The sequence below is a fragment of the Pteropus alecto genome, unplaced genomic scaffold (assembly GCF_000325575.1).
Source record: "Pteropus alecto unplaced genomic scaffold, ASM32557v1 scaffold231, whole genome shotgun sequence".
Taxonomy (NCBI): domain Eukaryota; kingdom Metazoa; phylum Chordata; class Mammalia; order Chiroptera; family Pteropodidae; genus Pteropus; species Pteropus alecto.
Genome location: NW_006431805.1, coordinates 1,188,081 through 1,194,018, shown reverse-complemented (window position 1 = coordinate 1,194,018; position 5,938 = coordinate 1,188,081).

The window sequence follows — 5,938 nt, the reverse complement described above, 5'->3', positions numbered from 1 at the left end:
TTTTTTTAAGATGAAGCGTTAGGTTGTTTATTTGAACTCTTCTTATTTATGGAGATAGCCCAGTAATGATATCATCTTTCCTCTTATGACCACTTTTGTCATGTCCGAAAAGTTTTGACATGTTGTACTATCATTATCATTATCACTATGTATTTTTTGATCTCTTTTTATATTTCTTCTCTGACTAGTTATTCTTCCGTAGTATGGTGTTTAATCTCTATGTATTTGTGTTTCTTCCTGCTTTCTTTTTACGGTTGATTTCCAGCTTCAAAACATTATGGTCAAAGAATATGGTTGGTAGGATTTCAACCCTCTTATACTCGTTGAGGCTATTTTTATGTCCCAGTATGTGGTTGATTCTTGATAATGTTTTATGTGCATTAGAGAAGAATGTAAAAACATATTTTTTGGGTGGAAGGCTCTGTAAATTTCAGTTATGTCCAGTTGGTCTAATGTGTCATTTAAGGATGTTATTTCCTTATTTATTTATTTATTTTTTTCTATTTGGATGATCTGCCTATATCCTACAGTGGGTTATTTAGGTCCCCTACTACGATAGTATTTTGGTCTGTTTCTCCCTTCAGTTTTGTTGTTGATGTCTTTATATATTTCAGGGCTCCCCGATTGGAGAGTATAGATATTAATAAGTGTTATGTCTTCTTGGCCTATGATTCCCAATATCATTATGAAGTGTCCCTCAATATCTTTCTTTATCTTTTTTATTTTGAAGTCTGTTTTGTCCGATATTAGTACTGATACTCCTGCTTTTCTCTGAGAGCCATTTGCTTGAAATGTCATTTTCCATCCTTTCACTTTGAGTCTATATTTGTCTTTGTAACTGAAATGTGTCTTCTGGAGGCAGCTTATGATTGGGTTTTGTATTTTGATCTAGTCTGCAAATCTGCACCTTTTTATTGGTGTGTTGGATCCATTTACATTTAGGGTGATTATTGAAATATGAAGTCTTCTTATAGCCATTTTATGTTTTGCTTTCTGGTAGCTCGGAGTTTCCATTGCTTCTTTGTCCTTGTATGTCTGTTTCTTTTTGTGGGTTTTGCCTCTGGTCCTTCTTGTTTTATGTTATATATTTCAATTCTGAATCTTTGGCTTGTGGTTACCATTATGAATATATACAAGATAGCTATATATACATACAGTCATCCATTTTATTTTGTTCCTGTCTTATCTCCATTCCCCTTTGTGAATTTGGATCTTTGAAATCTCCCCTTTTCAGTAAGTATAGTATTAATTTGTCCCTATTTATGCTGAATGCTCATTTCTATCTTGTTATAGTAAATCTTTTCTTATTGTTTAAGCTTATAATACCCTGTTCTTAGTAAGAATTGAACTCCTCTGCTTTTATTTGACTGATCATTACCTTACTCATAAATTATGTATATTTTTGACATTTTGTTTCAGGTTAACTGACACCTTTCAGTATTCTCTGTAATGCAGGCCTTGTAATGAAGGATTTCTTCTTTTTTTTTTTTTTATATTTCAAATGTCTTTATTTCTCCTTCATATCTAGAGGAGAGCTTAGCTGGATACATTATTCTTGGCTGGTAGTTCATTTCTCTTAATAGTTTGAATATTTGATTCCATTGCTTTCTGACTTTTAAGATTTGTGCTGAGAAATCTGATGATAATCTAATGGTTTTTCCTTTGTAGGTTACCATCTTCTTTTCTCTGGCTGCCCTGAGAATTCTGTCTTTGTCATTGATTTTTGATAATTTTAATACAATATGTCTTGGAGAGGTCCTTTTTGAATTGAGATAATTGAGTGTTTTGTTGACTTCTTACAGCGTTTATATTATGTATCCCTAAAGACATTATTGTAGTTATATTTATTTAAACTACCTTTGTCTTTTACACTGAATACTAGCTTATAAGTAATTAACCCACCACTTTTAAAACATTAGATTTTTGGATATAAATATTTCCCTTTAATAGTGAGACTTACACTTTAATATGCTTTTCTGTTACTAATTCTTTAATTTTTATTTCAGCTAAAGAAAGTCCTTTAAACATTTCTTGTAAGTCCAGTCTAGTAGTGATGAACTAATTTTAGCTTTTTCTCTTCTAGAAAACTCTTTATCACTTTTTTCAACTTTGAATAACAAGTTTGCTGAGTAGAGTACTCTTGGTTAGTTTTTGTTTTGTTTCCTTTTCTTTTTCTTTTTTCTTTTTCTTTTCTTTTCTTTTCTTTTCTTTCTTTCTTTCTTTCTTTCTTTCTTTTTTTTTTTCTTTCTTTCTTTCTTTCTTTCTTTCTTTCTTCCTTCCTGCTTTCAGAACCTTAAATATATGTTGTCACCCCCTTTCGGCCTGCAAATTTTCTGCTAAAAAAATTAATTATAGTCTTTTGAGAGTGCGCGTGTATGCAACAAGTTGTTTTTCTTTTGCTGCTTTAAAGAATTTCTCCTCTTTAACTGTTGATACTTTAAGTGCAGTGTGTTTTGGGTGGGTTTATTTTTATTTCTTTTATTTGAAACTCTCTGGGCTTCTGATATAAATGCAAGTTTCCTTCTCCAGTTTAGGAAAGTTTTCAGCAATTATTTCCTCAAGTCAGTATTCTGCTCTTTTCTCTCTCTCTTCTTCTGAGAAACTTATAATGCAAATATTGATCTGCTTACTATTGTACAAAATGTACCTTAAGCTAGCTTCACTTTATTTATTTATTCATTTATTTATTTCTCTTTTTGCTGCTCTGATCATGTGAGTTCGATTGATCTGTCTTTGAGTTCACCAGTTCTTCCTTCTGCTTCATCTACATTCTGCTTCATCTAGCCTGACTTTTATACCTCCATTGATTTTTATTTATTTGTTTTTATTTTAGTTATTGAATTCTTCAGCTCTGTGACATCATTTTGGTACTTTTTTTGTGGAAATTCTCAATTAGTTTACCCATTATTCTCCTGAAATTAGTGAGCATCTTTATAACATTTATTTTGGACTCTTTATCAGCCAGATCACTCATCTCTACCTCATTAACACATTTTTCTGAGTTTTTATACTGTTGGATTTTTTAGAACATATTCCTCCATTTTTTAAATTTTCTTTGACTCACTGTGTTTGTTTCTATGCATAAGATAAAGCAGCTACCTTTCTCAGTCTTGAAGAAGTGGCCTCATGTAAAAGATAAAACCTGTTGTTCAACCTTTCTCTGTATCTTAGTTATCTCTCAAACTTTTGCGATTGTCCAAGCAGTCTACTTTATTCATAGTGTCTCCCAGTAATTGACAGTGTACCAAAACCTATCATTGTCCCAAAGGGAAGGATCATATTCAAAAGCTAGGTTTAGACTGATTGGAAGCCAGTACCTCAGATAACTTTTAAAGTATGCAAATATACCTCTTTTTGGAGAAGAGGTATTTTTGTCTGCTCCCTCTATACTGAATCTGGGATGATAGCCACTTACAAACTATTTGTTTCTTTGCTACCATCCCATTGAACCTGTGAATACAAACCCCAATGACTATCAGAGCCAGGGTACCAAGGGGTATGTCTTCTGGATTTCAGACACAAAATCGATGGTGCCAGATGTCTACCTAAGCCCTTCTCTTAGTGACACTGGCAACATGGTTCATGGCAGAGAGAGAGCATGTAAAAATGGCATCTGTCATCTTCCTTGGTCTCTGGAAAAGAAAATGTTGTTTGTCCCTAGATGTGTTTTTAATTAGAAGCCTGCTCCTCAAGCCATAGCCATGAAGATGAAAAGCACCAGCCTCCATCCCCAGAAAGAACTTTAGTAAGCTTCTGGATGTATACCAAACCAGAAGACTCCCTCTCAGGCCAATGCTCCAAGACAAGCAAATAGTCCTCTTTCACAGAAAACTTGGGTTTTGTTTTCATATGATGTCCTCATAATGTGTCTTGAGGATGGTAGAAGACCAAGAACTGTCTATTCATTTTTTAGAGTCCCATGAGACTCACAAACTGAAGCCCAGCTAGTCACTAGAGACAGGCAATCAAGCAGCCTCCTCTGGGCAGCAGCCACAAAAACGAGGTAACCAAAAGCAGAAAACCGATATATGTGCACAAGCTCTCCTCTAGGAGATACCAGTGTTCTGGGATGTGACAGAGGGTGAATACAAAGATATCCTTCTTCCCTTCAAGATATATGGAGAAGATTACAATTGGCCCTGAGATGTTTGTTTAATTAAAAACCTCCCCTTGGGCAGCAGCTATGAAGATAAGTTAATAAGCCTTTTTTCACAGAAAGACAAGTTGACTCAGTCTATTTTTTCTCTGCTATGCCCTAGAGGTGTTAATGGTTAAGAACTTTCTCCATTTGCTATAGTTCTGTGGAGTCCATAAGCATAAACATCACTGGCCACCACAGCAGAGAATCTAGAGGTGTCTCCGGGGCAGCAGCTACAAAAATCGGGGTGCCAGACAAGTGTCCAAGCTCTTTTCTAGGAAATACCGGTGAGCTGGAATGAGCCTCAGAAACAGTGGAAACATGGCTCCTATCAGCCTCCGTCTTCAAAGAGCACCTCAGTAAAACCTTGAACATGTACCAAACTAGAAGCCTGCCCTTCAGGCTGAAGCTCCAAGATGAGCAAATAGGCCTCTTTCACAGAAAGACTTGAATTCTGTTTCAGTCTGTCGTCTGCGTTGTTCCCCAAGGGTGTTAGCCATCCAAGAACTGTTTTTTTTTTATTATTATTTTTCTTTCAGTTATAGTCCCATGGGACCCTTAAATACAAACCCCTATGGCCACCATAGCCAGGTGATTAAGGAGGGAAGTACCCTAGGTGGTAATCAAAAACCAGCACATCAGATATGTGCACAAACTCTCCTCTGGAAGACCTGGAGTATGGCAAATGAAGAACTCAAAGATAACAACTACCAGCTTCCATTTTGGTATAGTATTATAGTAGGCTCCTACATGTATGTTAAACCAAATACCTGATGCTCGGACCAATGCTTTAAGATGGGCAAATAAGCTCACTTTAAAGACCATTTGGGGGCTTTTAAGTCAGCTGCCTCAGTGCTGGGTATTGAGGTGGGCAAGTCTCTGCATGGTTTTCTAAGAACTTTTTTTCGGTTTGCTGTAGCCTTTTGGGTCATGTGGATACAAGACTCATTAGTTTTCAAAGTTATATATTTTGTCTCTAGGTGAAGGTATTAAAAGTTAGGGTGTCAGATATGGTATTCAAACCCTTTGCTACTTAGGAAGAAACTCTGGGTTGTGAGTTCCCTCCCAATTATAGGTCCTATCAGGAGGAATGTCATTTGTGGACAGATTATTTCTCAACCTCGCCTACCTGCTTCAATGTGAGCTCTTGTTGTTGTCATTTACCTGATGGTTAGGAGTCATTTTGCTAGGTATTGTTTCTGCTTTTTAGAGTAAATTTCTTGTATGTAGCTGTAGATTTGGTGTATATATAGGAGAAAGTGAGTTCAGGATCCTCTTATGTAGCCATCTTGGACTGGAAACCCCTCTGATTCTTATCTGCCTCTTTCTTGATCTCTTCTTTCTCCTCAGTCATGGAACTCACACTTTACTAACCTGAGAGATAAATGGCTTTCCCTAGAAGTGTTCTGCATAGATGAACAAATCAGAAACTTCCTCACTACTCTCACTTTTTCCTCATGAGAAGATTCCCTGGCCTTCTTTTTCTCTAAGCTATGCTGCCTTGGTGAGAGTTGTGACATTGGCAAAGTTCCTCTTACCCATTCCAATGTGTGCAAACCATTTTTTCCAATGAAGTGCTGAAATTTCTCTTCTAAACATCTGGGCTTCTACAGTGGCTCCTATGTCCATATGTATCTGCTTGAGTTAGTGTTTTCCACGTACCACAGCCAAAAAGGTTTGGAAGGAGTTTACAAATTTGTTCTAGTTCCATAGCACATACTGGGGTCTGTCTGTCTATTACTCGATAGACAGGTGGATAAGACTCCTCCCTGGTCCTTTGGTATATGATTTTGAATCCCA